The sequence below is a fragment of the Eumetopias jubatus genome, unplaced genomic scaffold, assembly GCF_037043125.1.
Source record: "Eumetopias jubatus isolate StellerSeaLion01/CBP00866 unplaced genomic scaffold, mEumJub1_p1.0 scaffold_89, whole genome shotgun sequence".
Lineage (NCBI taxonomy): Eukaryota > Metazoa > Chordata > Mammalia > Carnivora > Otariidae > Eumetopias > Eumetopias jubatus.
This window is the reverse complement of record NW_028274895.1, coordinates 665,935-690,582: the sequence shown is the minus strand read 5'-3', so window position 1 is coordinate 690,582 and position 24,648 is coordinate 665,935. Positions and strand designations below refer to the sequence as shown.

Sequence of the window (24,648 nt, the reverse complement as noted above, 5' to 3'; positions counted from 1 at the left end):
CCCCACCCCAAACACACACAGCTCTCGTGTCAAACAGTACATTCAATCCGACTGCGTCAGTAGTTTCTTCCTATTTTGCCAATTAAACTTAAAATATAGGAGTGTCTCATGTGAAATGAGCTCACTAATGTTAAAAAAGTACAAAAACAGAAGACAAACTGCAAAATTATTTTTAATATTAGCAGAACAAAGAGTCTCAGAAAAGACTTAAAAATTAATTAGGCTAGAAAACACTGTCCTAAAATCCAGACAAACTATTAGTAATGTTGATTCTAGGCTGGTATTGCAGTTACAAGTATCCAAAATGCAATCTGAGAAATGACAAGACTAAGAAAACGTAATGCATACAGATACACATAGATAGCATATTTAATCAGTACTGCAGGTTAAATATAACGTACATAAAGAGTATTTAACAGAATTCCTCCATGGTTTTCCTTGTATAATCTACTGAAGTCTGGTAAAGGCTCTCCCATGCATTATCTCATCCCATTCTCACTGAAAAGGAATTAGAATAATGCATTTTTTTCCAAGTCGGTCATGCTTTTTAACTACTAAAATTAGTGAAGTCAGTATGGAGTATTTGCAGTACTCTCCATTCTTTTTGACAAAGGGCACCTACTTATGGACTAGTACAGGCTGAAAGGTTGACCAAACCCTGTATGTACGGCAAATCTATCTATAGATACATATATATAGATATATATGGCAAAGTGGTCCCCTGTTCATTTTGGAAACAAGACCAGAGAGGGAACACAACAGAGCACATTCATCAGAAAGTCTGACAGAGAGAACGTGTCAGAGACAGACAGACACATGGACAGACCTCGAGAATGCTCAACCATCCGAAGTATTTCCTGACTGTCACTTAGGCACCTGCTGGCTCCCATGCAGAAGTGCTTTCCTCGTGCCAGTCTCAACGAAACCCTGAGCGTGGGCGGCCCACCCACTGCAGAGTTTTCGTGTGCCTGCAACAGATGGGGAGCACAAAGGCGGCCAGCAAAGACTATGGATTTGCCTCAGGAGAGCAACACGGCGAGACCGAGCCAGGGACACAGGCGGACACTGCGACCTGCACCAGGTCTGGGCCCCGCCCGGTGAGCGTGCCATGCGGCCGGGGACAGCAGGGCAGCTGCACCCACTTCCCAGTGGCCAGGACTGCCCAGTCCCGAGACCCGAGGTGCAAGCAGCAGCAGCGTGCGGCGCCGCTGTGTCCTCCGTGACCCCCGCTGCCCTCCTGCACCACAGCTCGCGGGTCGTGTCCCTCAGGGGACTGCAGTGGGGCAGCTTCTCCTGCTTTCCCGAGGCCCATCAGGCAACCGCTCTGCCGCAGGAGCCTCACACACCATGCCCACTAAAGGGACAGTGTGATTTTAAGTTTCTAATCTGGCACGAGGACTAGTCTCATAAAATATCATGCCAAAAATTACCAAGAGAAATGAAACCACACAAAAACCAAAAAGAATATCTATGTTCCAATTTTTTCAACCTAAATTATTTCATCAAACTGCTATAAAAGTATCCAAGTGTTTACTCTCATTTTCTGTATTTATCACAATCAGTACCAGCCCTGGACCCCTGTCTACGTACAGGCCCCCCTCTACAGGGAGGGGTCACCCTAGATCCCCGTTGGCACACACACCCAGCAGCCCTGCTCTGGGGGGGTCACCGCCGTCGGCACAAAGGCCCCCGCTCCAGAGGGGTCACCGTGGACCCCCGTCACCACATACACCCAGCAGCCCTGCCCCGGGGGGGGTCACCATCGTCGGCACACACGCCCCCGCTCTAAAGGGGTCACCCTGGACCCCCGTTGGCACACACGCCCAGCAGCCCTGCTCTGGGGGGGTCACTGCCATCGGCACACAAGCCCCCGCTCTAGAGGGGTCACCCTGGACCCCGTTGGCACACACGCCCAGGAGCCCTGCTCTAGGGCACATCCCTGCTTCCAGGCTCTTGGCAGTTTAATTTCAGAACACTCTCTTGTCCACTTATCACTTGCAACGTGGCAGCTCTCTGGGACACTGACTCTGCTCTGGGAATGGCGTTCACTGACAGACAAGGGGAAGAAGATGGAGGGCACCACAAGCAGTTGTGTTTGTCCCTTTTCAGGGACCCTTGGCCCTCGGATCCTCTGTGGTGTTAACGTGAGCCCTCATTCCCATGCACTCAGAACCCCAGGATGACGGAGGAAGGCCCAAGTTCACTTCACCTAGGAGGCAGCCTGAATTCAGTGGACACATATTTAAAAAGTAAGATTTAAAAAAATTCTTTCTCAACTTATAATCAAGTATAAAGAAGATATGAGCCCTTAAATTACTCCTGGAAACCCAAGGTCTTTCAAACATTGCTCAGGATACAGCAGTTTCGTAATATATAGAGTCTAGTAATTGCTCACATTATTAAGGTTTTTAAATAAAGGTAAGTATGTGTTAAAATATTTAAAATTAATGAAAAGAGCTTGCATTTTTAAAATGTCCAAACACAAATGAAACTTAAGAGGCGTCTTAAGACTTAAGTTTTTTTGAAAGGATGGTTTTTGAGCAGCATAAATACTTTCCTGGAAGATAAAAAGCCCGGGTGCACTGAATTCAACCCATGAGAGAATGAGAAACAGTCCTCAATGTGGCAAGCATATGTGACGCCTAGATTTGTGTCTGTTCTGCCCACGTGTGCAACCAGGAGCTTCCACGTGCCAAGGTCGCCTGGAGAGGAAACGTATGTACGGGGGTTACCGGGCGCATCACATAGGCCTTCTGCTCGGGGGCTTCTGCCTCTGTGAGAAGAAAGGCCACAGATCGATAGCGCTAGGGTCAGTAGCAACATTCTAATACACAGGGAACAAAAGAGCAAATAAAACGTATTTTTTTTTTTTAAAAAAAAGCATCTTCAGTATGATGGAAACAAAACAGAATACAGCTCTAGACATGGGGAAAATGTGAAATCAGTGACCAAGTATCAGCTCATATGTGCTATGTTTTAAATATTTTCCTATCAGCTATTAAACGCTAAAGGCTGAAGGGTGACAGCTGTCGAGGATGGATTCCAATCCCGACCCTGGGACAGCCTGGCTGTGTGACCGAGCGAACAATGGGGGCCGGCGCGATGCGGCTGTGCAGCACCACACCGAGCCAGGGCGCAGCTGTCAGCAAGGTCAGCAAAGATCGGCAGCGTGGAGGACGCGTGAGCTCAAGATTCGGAGACTCCTCCTGGCCGCAGTGCCCTCTCCAGTGAGCCCCCAGGCACAGCCAGTCTCCCCGTCCTGGGGTCTACACAGCCCGAGACCTGGCCTGCTCCCCACCCCTCCTTGGTGTGCTATCCTGACTTCTCTTTCTCTTTAGTTTGAGAAATTTAAAAAATCATCAGTACAAAAATCATGAAAGACCTCAATTTCTATTAAAATTGTCCTAGTTGCCCTCAGATTTTTATTAAACATAGGAAACATTAGTATAAAACTAAGGCCCCTCTCCTCCTCTACTTCCTAGAAGGTGCACACGTGGACCCCTACAGGAGCCTGACTGACACACTGCTGTGCACACAGGCCCCCACGGCACACGCGCACAGAACTGCCCGGCCTTTCCCCGAGCCCCAGACACCAGGCCCCGGCACCATCCTCGTCAGCCTGCAGCTCAAGAGGCCCTCACGTAGCTGCTGGTGCGCTCACGAATCCTCCCCACACCTTTCCACCCCTTGACCTCACGCACCTGTTTGCTCTTCCTTCAAACTCTGATCAGGTAAGGATTTTGGCTTCTTTGTTTTGGGGGCACCCTATACTTCCCTGTGGTACTCAGCAGAGCGTAAAGCACCCGCCTCACTTTATTAAAGTAGTCCTTGCCCATGCGCGCTCCCGAGGACAGTGCATTCAACAGCGCCTGGTCTCTGCAGAGGGATTCTTACAAAACCACCAGAAGAGCAACCAGGCTCTATGGGCGCTGGGCCACAGATTAAGAAGACAGACAGCCCTACTCTGAACATCCCCTAGCCTTCCTACCCCCACCAGCAGCCTTCACGCTCCCTGCTGCTAAGATTCACTCCTGTTTACCATTAGCAAGTCAACTACTTTCTGAAAAGCTGACCAGCATTTAGATTTCAATACCTCCCAGAGAAATTTACTTCCCAAAATGTATATTTAGGTGACCTCCCTGTTCAGCCACTAGAAATACTCCAACATCCTCCAATTTCACTCAGAAGAAAATTAAGACGCTTTACTCTGGTCCCCAAAGGCCGAACAGGAAATATCTCCCCAGGCCCCCTATCTCATCTAATACTTTTCTCCCTGACAGACAAACCCACCACAGTGATCTCTTCCAAATTCTACTGGGTGACTGAGGAGTGGGAAAACCCCCAAATACCACCACTTCCTTCCCCGGTTGCGCTAGGCCACCTCCCAATAAGGGACATTGACAAGTCTGGCGAGAAGAGGGATCAGAACCCACGAAATGCCGCTGCCCTGCTCCACGGAGGCCTTGCTCCTTGCAGCGCACAGCCCACAGCCAGCGCTTGCTTAGCACTCAGCCCCTCAGGTCCTGCCCCACACCCGCCAACTACAGGGAATGATCCGTAAGGTCCCTGGGTGGTACAAGGTGGTTATTTTCAGAGATACTGCACAGAGTCACTCCAGCACAAAAGCACCACCAAATGTGAGAGCTGACACTAACAAGAGAACTTGTTTCTTACCTGACGCAACAATGGTGCTCGCCCGCAGTGTATTTTCTAGGCTGAGACTCTCATGAATGGGTGGGTCGCAGTCTTCCTGTTCACAGAGAAGGGGAAAAATGGCAAGTTAGAAACTTTTTTTACTTCAGATATCAGCAGTGATAAAACAAGCATACAAGCTGGATTCAGTGAATGAGCAGTGAAATGGCACTGCAGAATAAAGGTGAAAAATGGGAATTTAAACAGAGGCTCCTGGGAAGAGGGCAGAGCAGGGAGCACCAGGAATCTCTGCCCACCGGGCAATGACCACACGGCAGAATCTGTCTGATGGGACTATTTGGGGACTGTGGAGTCGGCTGAAGGCTTGCGGCTGTCCAGGAGAAGTAGTCAGTTTTGGTTTCTTCTAGCTCCCAGCACAGAGCAGCTACCCAGCCGTGCGGCAGGCAGCTGTGCACGTGTTTCTGGGGCAGCCTGCAGACGCCAGGTGGGCAAGAAGCACCCCGTCCTCCAAAGAGCAGGAGTCTAAGCTCTGACCACTGCCGGCTGCTTCTGATCACACAGGTGCAGACACAGACCCTGGCGGCCCTTGCTGTCGGCCCACCAGCTCCAGTGACTCCAAGGGCATTGGAAGGGCGAGGGCCCCCTTGTCCCCCTTCTGGGAGCCAGACATTAAACACTAGAACATTCTAATACAACTGCATATATGGAAAAAAACACAAAGTGACTGTGGGTGCCCAAGAAAAAGCTCAGAAAAGACCTGAAAAGACATTAAATGTACACCTCAGACTGATAACCCGGCACAGAGACAGTCTATAATCATAAAAAATAAGTAAATCAACAAATAAATATAATGACTAAAACCCCAGCAAGCCCGGAAGAAGGGTGAGAATGGACTTCCAGAGGTACATCACTATACTAAAAACAAAGTGTTCAATAACAAGGCATTAAAAACAAAACAACAACAAAAAAAGTATGGCCCATTTATTTATTTTTTTTTAAGATTTTATTTATTTGAGAGAGTGAGAAAGAGCATGAGAGAAGAGAGGGTCAGAGGGAGAAGCAGACTCCCCACTGAGCAGGGAGCCACATGTGGGACTCGATCCAGGGACTCTGGGATCATGACCTGAGCTGAAGGCAGTCGCTTAACCAACTGGGCCACCCAGGCGCCTAGTATGGCACATTTAAAGGAACACTGTAAATCAACAGAAACAACCCCTGAAAAAGACCTGATGTCAGATATACGAGACAAAGACTTTAAAAGGAAAGTATTAAGGATGTTTAAAGAAATGAAGATGTGGAGAATGCCAAGAAAACAATGTGTGAACGAAACGTAAATATGAATAGACAGAAAACCTAAACAGAAAGCAGAAGAAAGTCAAGAGCTGAAAAGTACGATGACTGAAATGAAAATTCCCCTAAAGAGATTCAAGGCAGATCTAACCACGCAGAAGAATCAGCAAACCTGAACACAGAACAACGGAAATGACCAAGTCTGGGAAACAGAATGAAAACAGGTGGAGGAAAATTAAAAAGGTCTGAGGGAGTGCAGGACACCAAGGTACAAACCAATATAGGTATTGTGGGAGTCCCAGAAGTGGAAGACAGAATGAAAAGGGCAGAGAGAACATGTGAAGAAGTAATGGATGAAAACACCCCAAATCTGATGAAAGACATGCATGTAAACAGTGAAGAAGCTCAAGCAAATCCAAGGAAGATGAACTCAAAGAGACCCACATAGAGACACATTATCATAAAAGTTTTAAAAGACAAAGACAAGGGCGCCCAGGTGGCTCAGTCATTAGGTGTCTGACTTTTGTTTCGGCTTAGGTCATGACCTCAGGGTTGTGAGACTGACCCCCACACTGGACTCCACAATCGGCGCAGAGTCTGCTTGAGACTCTCATTCTCCCTCCGTCCCTCCCCGCCACGTATTCTCTATCTCTTTCTCGAAAATAAATAAATAGGTCAGCACTATTTTTAATTTTTTGAGGCACCTCCACACTGTTTTCCAAAGTGGCTGTACCAACTTGCATTCCCACCCACAGTGTAAGAGGGTTCCCTGTCTCCACAAGCTCTCCAACATTTGTTGTTTCTTGCCTTGTCCATGTTTGCCATTCTAACTGGTGTAAGGTGGTATCTCAATGTGGTTTTGACTTGAATTTCCCTGATGGCTAATGATGATGAACATTTTTTCATGGGTCTGTTAGCCATTTGTATGTCTTCTTCAGAGAAGTGTCTGTTCATGTCTATTGCCCATTTTTTTGACTTATTTGTTTTTTGGGTGTCAAGTTTGAGAAGTTCTTTATAGATCTTGGAAATCAGCGCTTTGTCTGTAGTGTCATTTGCAAATATCTTCTCCCATTCTGTGGGTTGCCTCTTTGTTTTGTTGACTGTTTCCTTTGCTGTGCAGAAGCTTTTTATCTTGATGAAGTCCCAATAGTTCATTTTTGCTTCTGTTTCACTAGCCTTTGGAGATGTATCTTGAAAGAAGTTGCTGTGGTCAATGGCAAAGAGGTTACTGCCTATGTTCTCCTCTAGGATTTTGATGGATTCCCATCTCACATTAGCTACCCTATGACCCAGCAATTGCACTTCTGGGTATTTACCCCAAAGACACAGATGTATTGAAAAGAAGGGCCACATGCACCCCAATGTTCATAGCAGCAATGTCCACAATAGCCAAACTGTGGAAAGAGCCGAGATGCCCTTCAACGGATGAATGGATAAAGAAGATGTGGTATATATACACAATGGAATATTATGCAGCCATCAGAAAGGATGAATACCCAACTTTTACATCAACTTGGATGGGACTGGAGGAGATTATGCTATGTGAAATAAGTCAAGCAGAGAAAGTCAATTATCATATGGTCTCACTTATTTGTGGAACGTAAGGAATAGCAGGGAGGACGTTAGGAGAAGGAAGGGAAAAATGAAGGGGGGTGGATATCAGAGGGAGAGACGAACCATGAGAGATTATGGACTCTGAGAAACAAACTGAGGTTCTAGAGGGGAGGGGGGTGGGGGGATGGGTTAGCCCGGTGATGGGTATTAAGGAGGGCACATACTGCATGGAGCACTGGGTGTTATACGAAAACAATGAATCGTGGATCACTACCTCAAAAACTAATGATGTACTGTATGGTGACTAACATAACATAATAAAATAAAATAAAATTTTAAAAAATTAAATAAATAAATCTTTAAAAAAAAAGACAAAAAGAGAATCTTGAAAGCAGTATGAAAGAAGCAAACCATCACATACAAGGAATTCCCAATAAGGTTCTATGCAGATTTTTCATTAGAAATAGTGGAGACCAGAAGGCAGTGTGCTGATACAAAGTGCTCAAATGAACAAACACCCATGTCAGCCAAGAATCCCATATCCAGCAAACTGTCCTTCAAAAATATGGGTAAAATCAAGATATTCCCAGACAAACAAAAGCTTAGAGAGTATGTGTCCCACTAGACCTTTCCTGCAAGAACTGTTCAAGGGAGTCCTGCAGGTAAAAGAAGAGGGTACAATAACTCGAAACTACATGGGGAAATAAAGATCTCAAGAACGGTGACAATACAGGCAATTATAAAGGCAACTATTATTGTAGCAATGGTTTGTAACTGCACTTTTTGTTCTCTACATGACTTAAAAGAATAATATATAAAACCTAGTATTGTTGTAATTTTGGTTTGTAACTCCAAATCTTGTTTTCTACATGAAGAGGCTGGGTGCATTTAAAAGAACTATTCGTTTACATTTTTAGTCACAGACCGTATAAAGATGTAATTGTGTGAAATCAGCAAACAAAAGGGGTGGGGACAGAGCTATAAAGGAGCACAACCTTTGTATGTTATTGAACTTAAGTTGGTATAAAATCAAATTAGAGTGTTATATCTTTAGAATGTTAAATGTAATTCCCATGGTAACCGCAAAGAAAACAGCTATAGAATATGCACAAAAGGAAAAGAGAAATTTAAACATTTCCCTACAAAAACCAACTAAACACAATAGAAGACAGTAATGTAGGAAATGAGGGACAAAATATATATATATATAAGGCACACAAAAAATTGAACAATGACAGAAGTTAAGTCCCTTCTTTTCAGTAATTACTTCAAGTATCAACGGATTAAACTCAACCATCAAAAGACAGATTGGCACAATGGATAAAAATACATGATCCAACTATATACTGTCTACATGCTGAGACTCACTTTAGATCCAAAGACACAAAGAAGTTGCAAGTGAAAGTACAGGAAGAGCTATTCCATGAGAATAGTAAGCAAAAGTGAGCAGGTGTGGCTACACTAATATCAGCAAATTAAATGTTAAACCAAAAAAGGTTATAAGAGACATTATATATTAATTAAATGTTCAATAAGGCAGGAAGATAGGATTATAAACAACTGTGCATCTAATGAAAACCTGTAAAAATATACGAAGCAAAAACTGATAGAACTTAAGGGAGAAATAGCTCAATAGTAATAGAGACCTTAATATTCCACTCACAATTATGGCTAGAACAACCAGACAGAAGTAAGCAAAGAGAAAACTTGGCAAAATAAGCCAACTAGATCTAACAGACATGCAGAACATTCCACCCAAAAACAGCATACACATTCTTCTCAAGTGCACACGGGACATTTCCCAGGACAGACCTTATGTTACAAATGAAGCTCCAACAGATCATCATACAAAGTATCTACTCCAACCACAATGAGATAAAGAGAGAAATCAATAACAGAAAATTCACAGAACTGTGGAAATTCAACAACTTTTAAACAACCAATGGATTACAAAGAAATCACAAAGGAAATTAAAAGATACTTAGAGACAAATGATAAAAAACTTGGGAGGGCGCCAGCTTTGGCCTTAGCCAGCGAGCGGCGGAGGATGGAAAGCTGCGACGAGGCGGCGGTCGAGAAGTGCCGCGTCCACTTGCGCCCCGGCACGCTGCACCTTCTGCCCTGCGAGGTTCTGGTTAACGGGCCCGCCCCGGTGGAGCGCTTCTTCACCCCAGCCATCCGGCAGGGTACCGATGGACTCGAAGTGTCGTTTCGGGGCCGCAGCCTACGGGGCGAGGAGGTGGTGGTGCCGCCCGGCCTCGAGGGATACGTGATGGTGATGGAAGAGAAGGGAGAGGTGCTGGGGAAGGACTTCTCGGAGGGTTCGTCGAACCTGCGAGAGGAGCAGGAGCTGGCGGCACCCCCAGAGGCGCTGGAGCGGGACTTCGACCGATTTATCGGAGACACCGCCAGTTTCAGCCGCTTCACGCTGTGGGGCCTGGAGACCATCCCCGGTCCGGATGCCAAAGTGCGCGGGGCCCTCACCTGGCCCGGTCTGGCTGCAGCGATTCACGCACAGGTGCCTGAGGACTGAGCACTGGAACTTGACATTGAAAGCCACCGGTCCCTCCACCCCAATAAACCAGCTCTTCCTTCTGGAACCACTGACTGATTCCATCACCCCCCAATAAACACGCTCTTCACAGCAAAAAAAAAACAAAAAAACAAAAAAACAAAAAAAAACTTGGGAGGTGCAACATAAGTGGTGCTAAGGGGGAAATTTGAAGCTATAAAATATGCTTATATTAAAAAAGAGGACAGATTTCAAATCGATGACGTAACTTTACAACTATGGAACTAGAAAAAGAAGACTAAACTAAACCTAAAGCCAGCTGAAGGAAGGAAAAAATAAAGATTAGAGCAAAGATAAATGAAATAAAGAACAGAAAAACAATTTTAAAAGTGAATGAAAGCAAAAGTTCATTCTTTGAAAACATCAACAAAACTGGCAAACCTTTAGCTAGTTGGACTGAGAAAAAAACAAAAAAGAAGACTCAAATTACTAAATTCAGAAACCAAAGTGGGAAAATATTACACTTCAACGGAAATAAAAAGGATTAAAAGAGAATACATTAGTACCCATGTGGCAAGAAATTGGATGAATGGATGAATTTCTAGAAACACAAAACCTACTAAGAGTAATCATGAAGAAAGAGAAAATCTGAATAGACCTATATCTAGTTAAGAGACTGAATCAATCATAAAAAATCTGACAGAGAAAAGCCCTGGGTCCAATGACTTCACTGGTGAAATCTACCAAAAATGTAAAGAAAGACTAACATCAATCCTTCTCAAACTTTCAAAAAATTAGAGAAGGGACATCTCCTAACTCACTCTATAAACCCAGCACAACCCTGATACCAAAGCCAGACACAGACATGACAAGAAAAATAAAGATCAACATTCTTTATGATCACTGATGCAAACAAAAATCTTGTAATACTAGCGAACAGAATTTAGCAAAACATTAAAAGGATTATACACGATGACCAAGCAAAATGCAAGGTTGGTTGAACATGTAAGCCAATCAATGTAATACATTATATTAACAGAATGAAGAAAAAAATCCACATGATCATCTCAACTGATGCAGAAAATGCAAATATTCAATACGCTTTTGTGATTGAGGGGAAAAAAGCAAAAGCATTCAATGAAACTAGGAAAAGAAGGGAACTACAGGGGGGTCTGGGTGGCTCAGTAGGTTAAGCGCCTGCCTTCAGCTCAGGTCATGATCCCAGGGTCCTGGGATCGAGTCCTACATTGGGCTCCCTGCTCAGCGGGGAGCCTGCTGCTCCCTCTCTCACTGCCCCTCCCCCTGCTTATGCTCGCTCTGTCAAATAATTTAAATAAAACCTTAAAAACAAAAGCGGGGGGGGGAACTACATCAACATAAATACAAGCCATACATGAAAAGCCCACAGTGAGCATCATACCAGATGGTGAAAGACTGAAACCTTTTTTTTTGGTCAGGATGCCCACTTTCACTATGTCTATTCAGCTTAGAACATAGTACTGGAAGTTCTCGCTACAGGAATTATGAAAGAAAAAGAAATAAAAGCCACGTTATTGGGAAGGAATAAGTAAAATTACTTGTTTGCAGATATGATCTTGTATGTAAAAAACACTGAAGATTCCACAAGAAGATTGACCTAACAAATGAATTCAGCAAAGCAGCAGGTCACACAGTCAACATACAAATATCAGCTGCATTTCAGGGGCGCCTAGGTGGGGTAGTTAAGCATCAGTTAAGTGTCCAACTCTTGGTTTCAGCTCAGGTCATGATCTCAGGGTAGTGGGATCAAGCCCTGTGTCTGGCCCTGGGCTCAGTGTGGCGTCTGCTTGAGACTCTCTCTCCCTCTCCTTCTGCACCCCCCCAAAATAAATGAATAAATCTTAAAAAAAAAATCAGCTGCATTTCTACACACTACCAATGAACAATCTGAAAAGGAAATTATAAGAACAATTCCACCTAGCTTCAAAAATAATAAAATATTTAGGAATTAACTTGAAAGACTTGTACAATAAAAACTGCAAAACTGATGAAAGTAAAGACATAAATAAATGGAAACACATCCCATATTCATGGATTGGAAGACTTAATATTGTTACAATGTCAAGAATACCCAGAGTGACCCACAGATTCAATGCAATCCTTTATCAAAATCCCAATGACATTTTCTGCAGAAATAGAAAAACCCTCTTAAAATTCATATGGAATTGCAAGGGATCCCAACATCAAAAACAATCTTGGAGGAACAAAAGAACAAAACTGGAAGAATCATACTTGATTTTAAAATTTACTACAAATCTACAGTAATCAGAACGGTGTGGTGCTGGCATAAAGACAAACATACAGACCAGTGGAATAAAATGAAGAGCCCAGAAACAAACACTTGCATATATGGTTAAAATAATTTTTGATGAGGGTGCCAAGACCTTCCACCGGAGAAAAGAGTCTTTCAATAAATTCAATAAATAAATGATACCAGTGCAAAACTGGTATCCACATGCAAAACAATAAAGTTACCCTTCCCTAATACCACATATAAAAATAACTAAAAATGTACCAAAAACCTAAATGTAAGTCTTACGACAACAAAACCCTTAGAAGAAAACATTGGATAAAAGCTTCATGAAACTGAATCTGGTAGTGATTTCTTGGATGTGACACCAAAGGCAGAGGCAGCAAGAGAAAGAACAGACAAATCGAACTTCATGAAATTTTTAAATTGTGTGCATCAAAAGACACTATCCAGAGTAAAAAGACAACCCAAAGAATGGGAGAAAATATCTGCAAATCATAGATCTGACAAGGGATTAACATCCAGAATATAAAGAGAACCCCTGAAATTCATCACCACCACCAAAAAAACATTCAAAAATGGGAAAATGACTCAAATAGACATTTCTCCAAAGATATATAAATGGCCAAAAAGACATGAAAAGATGCTCAAGATCACTAATCATTGGGGAAGAGCAAATCAAAAGCCCAATGAGGTCCCACTTCACACCACACACTCATGAGGATGGCAATGCTCAGAACAGGAGGAAACAGAGGATGTGGAGAAATGGGACCCCTGTGCGCTACTGGTGGGAAGGTAAAATGGGGCAGCCGCTGTGGGAAACGGTAGGGTGGGTCCCCCAAAAGTTGAAAACGGAATTATGATTTGATCCAGAAATTCCACTTGTGGGTATAGACCCCCCCAAAATGGAAAGGAGGGTCTCGAAGAGATATTTGTACCTCCAAGTTCGTAGCAGAATTATCCCCAGGAGCGACCACATGGAAGCAACCCAGTGTCCGTGGATGGTTGGATGGATGGATGGATAGAGGCAGAATGTGGCCTATCCATCTAATGGAATATTACCGAGTCTACTGCACCTGCTACAACACAAATGATCCTCGAGGGCCTGGTGCCGAGTAAAACAAGCCAATCCCAGTAAGACAAACACTGCATGATTCTAGTTACATGAGGTACTTAGCCAAAAAACTCTCAGAGACAGAAAGGAGAATGGTGCGTGCCAAGCGCTGCAGGGAGCAGGTAGGGGGAGTGAGTCTTTCATCGGGAGAGAGTTTCAGTTTTATGATGTGAATGGTGGTGATTCCTGCGCAACATAATGAACATATTTACGGCCACTGCACTATACACTTGAAAATGTTTACGATGGTAAATTTTATGTTATGTGTATTTTACCATAACAAAATGAAAAAAATTACAAAACATACGGGAATACTTACAGAAATGAAATTATAAGTGGAAAGAATGCCTTTAATCAATTCTTTTTAAGATATTTAACTTTAATATAAATAATTTCAAATTTGCATTAAACCACTACATGTTCTATTTCTTTCAGGCAGCAAACTAAAATTTTATCTTCCAATATGTAACTTAATAACAACCACAGCCCTCCTGGAAAAGTATAAAATATTATCACAGATAAATATAAATTAACCCATCAACCTCTACTTAGTGGCTATTGTAGAATATGGCGTCCTCGCCTTTTGCTAAAGAGAAGGGTTATGTTTTTCAAATACATATATTCACGGGAGAAAAAAGTCTATCTGTGAACATTTTAAAACGAATACATATCTGTATCTATCTCTATAAAGGCGACATTTGTATTTTATTTTTCTTTAAAATTATTATTATACTAGACATTTTTCATTTAAAAAAAGGTCAGAGGTAAGCTGTATGTTAGGAACTACTGTGTACAGATCTCAAGCACGGCCATAAGTCATTATCACAATAACAATAACGCACATTTATCTTTACATAATAATGCGTATGTTTAAACACAAAAATATTTCAAATCTGGGAACTTTCCGCCTTGATCTGAAGACATGGTCTATACAGCATTCTTGCCATTTTGATTATGGAGTGTTTCTAGAATAGAGAATTACAAAAGCCCAGAGCCTTGCCCCTGGAAGTATCCCAGGAAAGATTTCAAGCGTGGTGGCATATTGCCTTTATGTGTCTGAGGTACCAAACCTTCACTGTCCCGAGTGGCATGAGTCTCTCTTCTATAATGCCACCTCCATGGAGAATTGTATTTTAAGATCAGAGAAGTAAAAGTAACTTGGGAAGGAGGAAACAAACTGAAATTTTCAAACATGTGTGTATGAAACAGAGGTTTGTGCTCCTGGTGTTTTCTTTCCGTTCACTCATCAAACCATTTTTTTAAAAGATTTTATTTATGAGAGAGAGAGAGAGAGAGAGAGCACAAGCAGGGTAAAGGACAGAGGGAGAAGCAGGTTCCCCGCTGAGCAGGGAGCCTGATGTGGGACTCGATCCTGGGACTCTGGGACCATGACCTGAGCCGAAGGCCGACCCCCTTAACCGACTGAGCCACCCAGGCGACCCTCATCCAGTCGTTTTCAATGATATAAATTCTGGCCGTTTTGCTAATTACTTGGAAGACACTTGCTAGATATTTGGTTCTCTGATTTATTTGTGAGGTACAACATCTAAACCAATCCTGACAAGTTGCCACAATATTTCCCCTAGTATTGCAAATATTGATCAGGTGAAACACTGTAATTTAAATTGAATTCAAGGGAAGGGCTTGGCACACAGCGGCCTCGTGGACATGGGACAGCAGGACCAGCCGCTGCTCAGCCTCTTGCATTCCAAGCACTGGACAGTCAGCAGTTAAGTCCTCGGACCACAGCCATCTAGAGCCCTCGCGAGGCCGTCAGAGAGCCCTAAAAAGAAAGCTACCACTCGACAGATAAGACAGGCTTCGTCATTTGACTGCGATGCCATTCAGTGTTCAAAACACAGGTGGGTGCTGTTTCTTGAAATACAACCCATTTTAGGAAGAGAGAGGGGTATATAATGTAAATGTGCTTAGGGTACATCCTGTGGGAAGAGGAGAGTTCATTCTACTCTTTCCAGTACGCACTCGGTTCCTAGGCAGAGCCCACAGCCCGTGTTAGAGGCTGGGGCCGGGAGGAGAGCTGAGCGCGCCTTTCACCGCAGTTGTCCCTGGTCTAGTGCAAGAGCCAAAAAGGGACACACACAGTGACACACAGTGCGCCACCGGCGCACGCACGGACAGGCAGGAGCGCAACGGTAGCAAAGAACAGAACAGAAAAGGAAGTCTTCTGAGTATCAGTTCTTAAACTGGGTCTAAGATCCAGGAGCTCCGCAGATGGCCCTTGATGAAAGGGATCTGTGGACCACGGCCCCCGTGTACGGCCAAAGCTCTGCTTCTGGAGACACACTCACTTTCTTTTTCATCTTACAGTCACTCTGAAGTTACTTCTTCAAATATAGTTTCTCAAGTAAAATCTGTTCTACACTTTGCTGCATTTAGTAGGTGTAGCTGGAAAAACCTATTGATAATTACATAATGGCATCAATATACAAAATACTATGGAAAAGTATTTTTTAAGAAAAAAAAAACATCAGGCTTCCACGATCCCACTAAAAATGTGTTTCTGAGAAACAACTTGGAAGAGTCAGAAGAGTCACACTAGAGTTTACGTCAGAAGGAGAAAGACTGTCCCACTTCGGAGCACTTGTAACCACTTCAGTTTATACAGCTTCTCAGCAATGGTGACCACAGCCTTACAAATGTTCAAACACAGCCGGCCTCTGACGGAGCTCCCGCACAGCAGCCCGCGTACCGTCATGAGCGTCTTTACCACACGGGACGGTATGCAAGTACTGTGCTTGTGCGCTCGATTCTTCCACAGGAAAATGCCCGGGAAGGGAGCTGCCACTTGGTCCCTCTGTGTAGAACCAAAGCAGCTGTTCAAAGCAGAGGTAACAATCACCTGAGAAATAAATCCTCCAAGAAAACGGAGTTCCCCTTTGACTTTTATGATTTTACAGAACAAAGCATCAACATTCAAAAGAGGAGTATGTGGCCTCTCTGCATCAACTGTTTTGTACTTGAATTTATTTATAGCTGAACTAAAATGTCTAACTTCTGATCCATTGAGAGATGGTCTTAGAATCCAACCCTGAAAGACACTGTTGGATAGAGAACAACGTATGTACACTCACTCCTATTTCCCAAATATGGTCCACATGGCTTATCTTTCAATTATATGTTAATCTAGGAGTTACAGCCACAACCTAGCAAATGGAGTATATAATTTGGATAAAACCTGCCAGTTGTTGACTCACACACTTATCATTTAAAGTATGAAACAGGGGCACCTGGGTGGCTCAGTCGCTTAAGCGGCTGCCTTTGGCTCAGGTCATGATCCCAGGGTCCTGGGATCGAGCCCCACATCGGGCTCCCTGCTCAGCGGTGAGCCTGCTTCTCCCTCTCCCACTCCCCCTGCTTGTGTTCCTGCTCTCGCTCTCTCTCTGTAAATAAATAAATAAAATCTTTAAAAAAAATAAAAAAAAAAGTATGAAACAAATAAAATGATTCTCTAATGTGAACTCTGAATTATCTTCATGTATCGTGGCAATTTCCATGCTTCTTCCCCCCGACCCAGACTGTGAGCTATGTAACTATGGTGTTGACCTAGATCTTCTGAGCACCAAGTGCAGAGCAGGCACCCATATTTGCCCAGTAATTGAAGAAATCAAAGAGTAGAAACACGTGGAGCCCCCCCTCTACTCTCCAGCACCCCTTATCTTTGCACTCCGCGGGAAGCCAGCAGTCGGCTGTTATTCTAAGCTGTCCTAATCCGTGGCATGCCTTTGAAGCACTCCTTTGAGGCACAACCTGCCTGTAGCTGCCCATCAACAAGTGACCACAAAAGTACAAATGAGTACAATTTTATGAGTTTGAAACTCTTCCTAGGGGTCCCTACATATGGACATCTAAACATTACCTATGCACACATACCCTTTAGTACAACATTTCCCACTGTGTCAAACTCCAAGAAAATAAGGCATTAAAAAATAGACATGGGGCAGCTGGATGGTCCAGTCGATTAAGCATCCGACTCTTGATTTCAGCTCAGGTCATGATCTCAGGGCCATGAGATCAAGCCCCGTGTCAGGCTCTGCACTCAGCAGGGAGTCTGCTTGAGATTCTTTCCCTCTCCTTCTGCTCTTCCCCCCACCACCCCACTTGTGCTCTCTCTCTCTCGCTCATTCTGTAAAATAAATAAAATCTTTTAAAATATGTAAATTTTGTCAGTCTTTCCATTATTATAAGGCTTTCTAAACTGCAAATAAAAGGTTCAATACAATTTCATTTTAGAAACTTAAGTTGGTTCTCCCATTACTTTTCTACAACTATTTAATCATGTGAATTCATTCTGTCTATTTCTAGCACAATTACGTACTGAAGAACACACAATATCTATGCAGATTCTTTTCAATTCTGTAATAACAATGAGGGACTTTAAACATTAAACTTTTTCTAATATTCAGAAAATTATTGTAAAAGATAGCTCTTTACCAATCTCATAGAGTACAGAATAAAGATTGGGAAGATGGGTAAGAAATTATCTCTAAGTCACTTTGTCTCTCGGTTTCCTTCTCCTTAATGTTACACAGTTTGCAAAGATGAAATTTGCTCTGGGGAGGGAGAAAGCAAAATGTCACCACATGAAGCTGTTTTCACAATAGTGCACCCCTCTTAACAAACAACAGAGATCTGCTTTTTAGAAAGGATAGAGTATTTTGATTGGAAAAGACCTGAACAATGATGAGTGTGCTATGGTTTGCAGAAGAAATGACAGCAGAAAGTACATATAAAGAACATTAAATGGGAAGGCGATGTTAAAGGCCTAGGAACACTGATAGTATTTCAAACTGGCTACAGTTTTAAACTGTAAACTTCAGGGAGAGTTGCTAGGTCCTGAACAATAAGCAAATCAATTCTATCAATAATAACATGGATCATTTCTATCACTCGGGATGTCATGCAGTGAGCAGTTGGGGTTACCCTGACATTATAGGGTAAGCAGCGGACAGTATTCACAATGTGCATAATTAGATGCTGCTCAGGCAACAGAATACATAATACGTGAATTGCCACAGGACATCTGAATTAATTCGCTCTGATTCTTATTTAATTACTTAGGCTGATATACACTATGTTTTCTCTCCCTTGTAGTTCATACTCTAGAAAAGGAATATATGCAGATGTCACTTCTTTAAACGCTCACTTAATACTGGTGATTTCCACTTTCCAGTTAGAAAACCAGTTATTTAGCATGGTTTTTCCTTTCCTCCTTTTTGAAAGATGTACACAAAAAATAAAGCTTTTTCTCCTAAAATAATCCAGAATTCACTATGAATGTATTTAAAAGGAGTGAAATAAAATCTTGTCAGAAACACTAAATGGAGGCCACGAAAGGCCAGGACTGTTCCCATCAAGAACATGCGGTAACTCACACGAGCTAAACAGAAGTTCAGAGAACTACAAAGCCGCCCTCAGATCCAAATCCGGAGAGAAAATCCTTGTGCCCTCTCCTGGCTCTGGAGGTGACTGTGCCATGTGGGGTCCTTTTCCTCACCACAGAAACTGGAGCTCACAGTGTTTTCTTTCTCCCCTGTGTGCTGCGTGCACGAGCTACAGGCAGCCCGAGCTACCTGCACCTGACCCGTACGGTTTGGGGACGCAGTGGGACGGGAGCAAATTCAGGTGACTGCCTTCATCCCAAGCAAACTGGAAGTCTAGAGGACTCTTTTACGTACACCAATATTACAATCTCTCTTCTAAGCTGAAAATCCTTAAATGGCCTCATCCTTCTTCTGACAAGACCTTCAGGAAGGAGCCTGGCTACCCTTCCCCCACATCTGCACGCTCACTCACATACAGTCTCACACGCTCGGCCATGCACACAGGTCACGCACCGTCCCATGCTCAGTCACGCACTGTGTGAACTGCGCTTTGCAGCCTGGCTGTGTTCAGCCAAACTCTTGCTCCCTCGCACTGATTTCAGGGGGATTCCACACATTGTCTAGCAGACATTTCCAACTCTTAGCAAGTGATAAGCAATATAAATCTGTGAAACAGAAAGGAAGTAAGCAAATATTATTCCAAAATATTAATAGTGGCTAAGTTAATAACTTTTTTTTTTTAATTTTATCCATTTTTTTTGACAGAAGAAAGATTTGAGAGCGCACAAGCAGGGGGAGTGGCAGAGGCAGAAGGAGAAGCTGAGCAGGGAGCCTGATGTGAGGCTCAATCCCAGGACCCTGGGATCATGGCCTGAGCCAAAAGCAGACACTCAACTGACTGAGCCACCCAGGCGCCCCTAAGTTAATAACTCTTACCGTACTAAGGAAGCCCTTTGGAAAGGCTTTTTCTCAAATAATGCTAAATTGTCTTTAATTAGAAGATGCTTTCTTCATAAATATTTTTACAAAAACACATAAAAGATCTCGGTATTCTCTCCAGACCTCATTATGCACTGCCTCGTCTCCCTCATCTGTTTCCATGAACACCTTGAACATACTGTTACTGAAGCACTCGTAAAAATAAAGTTACAAAGCAATGGCCAATGACTATCTCCTCCACAGGCATCCTCATTTTTACATCCCCATAATTTCCTCATTATCTGGCATTAGCAAGTGCTTTCTCAAATGATGACAACTGCTCACTAATCCTGGTACGTGAACAAGAGGGAAACGAAGCAGACTATACCAACAGAAATCTGCAGCAATTAAAAGTAAACTATAGACATATACTAAAACCCCTTAAGGATTATATATATATTTTTAAAAGATTTTATTTATTTATTTGACAGAGAGAGACACAGCGAGAGAGGGAACATAAGCAGGGGGAGTGGGAGAGGGAGAAGCAGGCCTCCTGCTGAGCGGGGAGCCCGATGTGGGGCTCGATCCCAGGACCCTGGGACCGTGACCTGAGCCGAAGGCAGACGCTTAACGACTGAGCCATCCAGGTGCCCCCACAAACCCCTTAAGTATTATGAAGCATTTATAATATCAGCTGTTAAAATCAAAAGTTACTGAGTCCTCCAAATCTGATTGGGGAGTCACTGGGGAGAAGGGACTTCAAGCTATAGCAAAACACCATGATCGTGCAAAGAATCCAATGAAGCACACACGTGTACATGAGCAGATGCACAGCCATCCAGTCAATACAAACCAGGAAACAATGTGGGTATCACAGTCTATTAAATCCTATCCAAACTCACACTGAACTAGTGAAAGTACTTCATCTTACTGGCTCGTAATATTTTCAGGGAGAAGGACTTTCTCCAGAGTAAATATGCTAAACAAAAACACTGGACTGAGTATATCCCACAGAGACTGGATGTGGGAAAATTTAAGAACTTGAAACATTCTCTAGGCTTTCCCTTTTCAGTTCAAAGCTTCTGTTCTCATTTATTCAAATTTAAGGTTTGCTGTTTTTAATGTATATACACAATGAATATATTTGTATTTAACAAAAGATTTAACTTACCCTGGTAAATGTGCCTTCAAAACTATGAATATCCAGTTGTGGCTTCTGGGCATACACATAAGCACTGACTGAAAAAAGGTCCTGGAATACAGAATATCTGAATTCATTACATTATAATTAGACAAAATTACTTGGAAATTTTTCAATCACCGACTAATATTTTTCATATGTTATGTACCAAAAGTGATGGTTGGTTTTCCTATACTTTGTGTGCCAACACTAGGTTAGGATGGAGGATAACTAAGGGAAATAATTTTTAAGCTCAACAGAGGTGTGGCAATTTCTCTTGGTTCTAAAAGACTACTACTTAATGATAGGTGTATGTCGAGCACTTGGGAGTTGCTCAAAAGCTCCATGTTGCCTGGGGCTGTCCCAGATTCCAAGTTTAAAGGTGGAAATATACTTCGTGGAGTTCTGTCATACTGTGTATGAGTACTCAGGAGTTACATGGGTACCCAAGAATTTAGTGGGATTTAAATAATCCTCACAATTCCGCATAAGATCTATAAAACAATTTAGCGAATTCCTAAATTTACTTGCATGTTTTTCTTCTAACAGCTACTGCATTTGCCATAAACAGCTGACTTCCTTGAAGCTATGAACATACTGCATTTCTCCCATGTGCCTGAAGCACATCCCCACGATCTATATTTATAAAATTGTATGGGAAGGCTTTAACTATTCACACATCACAGCAACTTTCCCAGAACTAGCTCTGAAGTAGAAAAAAGTCGTTTAGATTACCCGACTCACAGGCAACAGGTAAATGCTTAAACAGTAAGTCTCTGGACATGACACTGAAGCACCTTATTTTAAGGCAATTTATAAAAGTACATCTGTTGATTTATAAATTTTAGTTTTTAAAACTCTATATAATTTTATTAAAATAATGTTATAATAGGTGAAAATGTATTGATAACAAATTTTACTTTTTTAATGGTGCATGATTATGTTTACCAGGAGATCACAAACAATTTATAGTACCAAAAAGTTCCTTGCCTGTATGGACTTTAACCACCAACACCCACACAGGATTCTGACTGTACTGCCTACTAGACAGCCCAAGGGCGAGTGACTTCCCATTTCTTCTGTGTGGTGATCCCACACATCCTAACGTGACCGGCGTGTAACTGACATTAGGAGACAAAACTCCAAAGCACACAGGTAGGAAGCATCCCTGAGTTCACACAGGGAGGATGCAAATGATCATGTGGATGTAGAGTGACCTACTGAATTTGTTATAATCTAAACATGCTCCTGTATTTTTCAAACTGATTCATGTGGACACAAGTAATATTCTTAGTGGGTGAGTTACATCCACAAATGGAGATGATACTGGAGCCTTTCACAGTAAACTATCAGAACTCTTTTAGTTCTTGGTATTTCAGTTGTTTTAAAATATATATATCTATTCTTAACTGGCTATCAGAAAGCTGGACAAGTACAATGCTATACGGAAGTTTCAGAAATCTGTCCTTATTACAGGCCTGAAATTTAAACAAGACCCACATCAGCTAGGAGGGAAAGAACCCCAGCCCGCTGTGTCCCCATGCTCCTCGCCAGGGCTGCTGCCTGCCTGCCCTCAGGACCCTGAAGCCACAGTGCCCTGGCCCATGCGCTGCCCGCATTTCCAGTCTCCCTGCTGCCCTCTGAAGGAAGACTAGGATTCCTTTTCCGTTTCGTTAATAATCTACGCGTTAACAACGGGCATCACGTACACCTGAGGATACCTGAAGGCATTTGGGGTCTGTTGAGTCCAGGGTTCCAGATGATGGGACTTCCAGGCCGTGCTGTGAGAGCTGTGCTAAGACGCAGCATCAGCCCTGCTCCAAGGAGGGCTTGAAGATACCTGAAGGTGCTCAACTGGAAAGTGAAAAGAGACTTCTAAGTTTAAGGTAAATTCTGTAATACAAATGCAGGTTTGATACAACAATCTAGTGACTATTGAAAAAACGAATGTAAAAAGAGAAAACTAGCCACTCACACAAGAACTCGTCAAACTCAAGCTCACTGCACAGCAAGGTAAAAGCTGTGGATGGAGGGCCAAGCTGGTGTCTGAACAGGGTGGGCTTCCCAATGTGTCCTGAGAACGAGGCACCCCCCTCCCCCATCTCCACCGTCCCCTCAAGCCCTCCTTGGAGCAGGGCTGATGCTGCGTCTTAGCACAGCTCTCCCAGCATGGCCTGGAAGTCCCATCATCTGGACCCCTGGACTCAACAGACCCCAAATGCCTGCACTTGACTCTAAGCTGGACCCTACGTGGTCTGCCAGGGCTGTTTCAAGCATGGCACGATCAGCGCCAAGCTGAATCGAGGAACAGGCTCGCAATCAGAGCTGGGACCTGCAACAGGTGCAAGAATTCACAACCCCTGGAGGGAAATTAGCCATTAAAACAAGCCGGATGCTGGCTGGGCCATCTGGTTTATCTGAGCTGCCCACGATCAAGGGCCCATGCTCTGATGGGCCATATGAAATCAAGATGCTAGGGGCACCAACTTGTGACCCCTGCCCAAAGCTGCAAGAGGGAGGTCCATCCCATGCTGGTGACCCTCCACAGCCCCATCTGTCTTGGGAGTGTCTGGCTGCTGTTAACTTGTGGTTGGCATTCCAGATCAGCTGCAGTTTGCAACAGTGGACCACGAGCCTGAACCCACTTCCCTCACCTCCCCCTGTATGCACCTGAGAGTAAGGTAGTTTGATTAGTCAGTGCCGCTGCCCCAGAAAGTACATGATGTCTGTGGGCCATTCCCCAGATAAATAATGGGGACAAAAGCGGTGGTGGGGTACATAAAGCCATTTTGAAATGGTTTGAAGATTCAGATTTCCTCTTGACCAATTCCTAAACATGATGTGTCTTCAGGATTAAGTTGTATAAAAGTATTTTCTGGTATGGGGAACCTGGGTGGCTCAGTCTCTTGAGTCTGACTCTTGATTTTGGCTCAGGTCATGATCTCAGGGTCATGAGCCTGCATAAGATTCTCTCTCCTTCTCCCTCTGCCCCTCTGCCTCCACCCCCCCCACACTATCTCTCTTTCTCTAAAGAAAAAAATAATTTCATGTAAAAAATGCTTTGTGCTTCTTCTTCTTCTTCTTCTTTTTTTTTTTAAGATTTATTTGAGAGAGAGCAGGAGAAAGAGCGAGCGGGGGTGGGGGGAGAGGCAGAGAAAGAATCTCAAGTGGACTCACCGCCAAGCACGGAGCCTGATGTAGGGCTCAATCTCATGACCCTGAGGTCCCTCGATCCCTCAATCTCATGACCTGAGCCAAAACCAAGAGTCAGACACTCAACCAAATGAGCCACCCAGGCTCCCCAAATGTTTTGTGCTTCTTGCATAAAACCCTTTCAGCTGAAAGTCTGGGAAGACAACATGAAGACTCCGGGTGGCACAACACTGGGGAGGAGCAGAGGAAAGAGGGCACTTTTGCTTCTCACAACTGTCGGCAGGCTCTCCAGTCCAGCAGGAAACCCTCCTGCTGCCAGTGACTGGCATCTGAGATTCAAAGGGGCTGCCAGGCCTACAGCACGTCTGGCAGCTGGGATTTCTCACTTGGACATGGTGGTAAAAGGTGAACGGTACTGTTTTAACGGGCTCTGGCCAGGGCCTATACGAGGCAGACCTGGCAGCAGGCATGCAGACTGGTCTCACCCGGCTGCGTGAGGTCCCAGAACAATACTGCTAGCACTTCTCCTGTGAAGACACCTTGGCTGAGGCAGTAGGCTGTGCAGAAAAAGGAACGCAGACTTGAGAAAGGCCTGCTCACAAGCAAGGCTGGCCCTTGGGTGAGGTCTAGAGATGTGGATTT

General features: G+C 43.6%; 1 protein-coding gene and 1 pseudogene across 1 annotated transcript in view; one reads left to right on the top strand and one right to left on the bottom strand.

The window, feature by feature from the left end:
- LOC148161700 (putative phospholipid-transporting ATPase IIB) overlaps positions 1 to 24,278 on the bottom strand; it is a 93,264-nt gene extending 68,986 nt beyond the window's left edge. Inside the window, exons 1-4 of the mRNA XM_088020627.1 lie at positions 24,031 to 24,278; positions 22,575 to 22,707; positions 20,845 to 20,925; positions 4,675 to 4,750 (exon numbers count right to left, since the gene is read on the bottom strand). The gene's annotated coding sequence lies outside the window, so the exon portion shown is untranslated. The remainder of the gene's footprint in view (positions 1 to 4,674; positions 4,751 to 20,844; positions 20,926 to 22,574; positions 22,708 to 24,030) is intronic.
- On the top strand, positions 9,522 to 10,147 carry LOC148161701 (ribonuclease H2 subunit C pseudogene; annotated as a pseudogene).
- Positions 24,279 to 24,648: the final 370 nt, after the last annotated feature.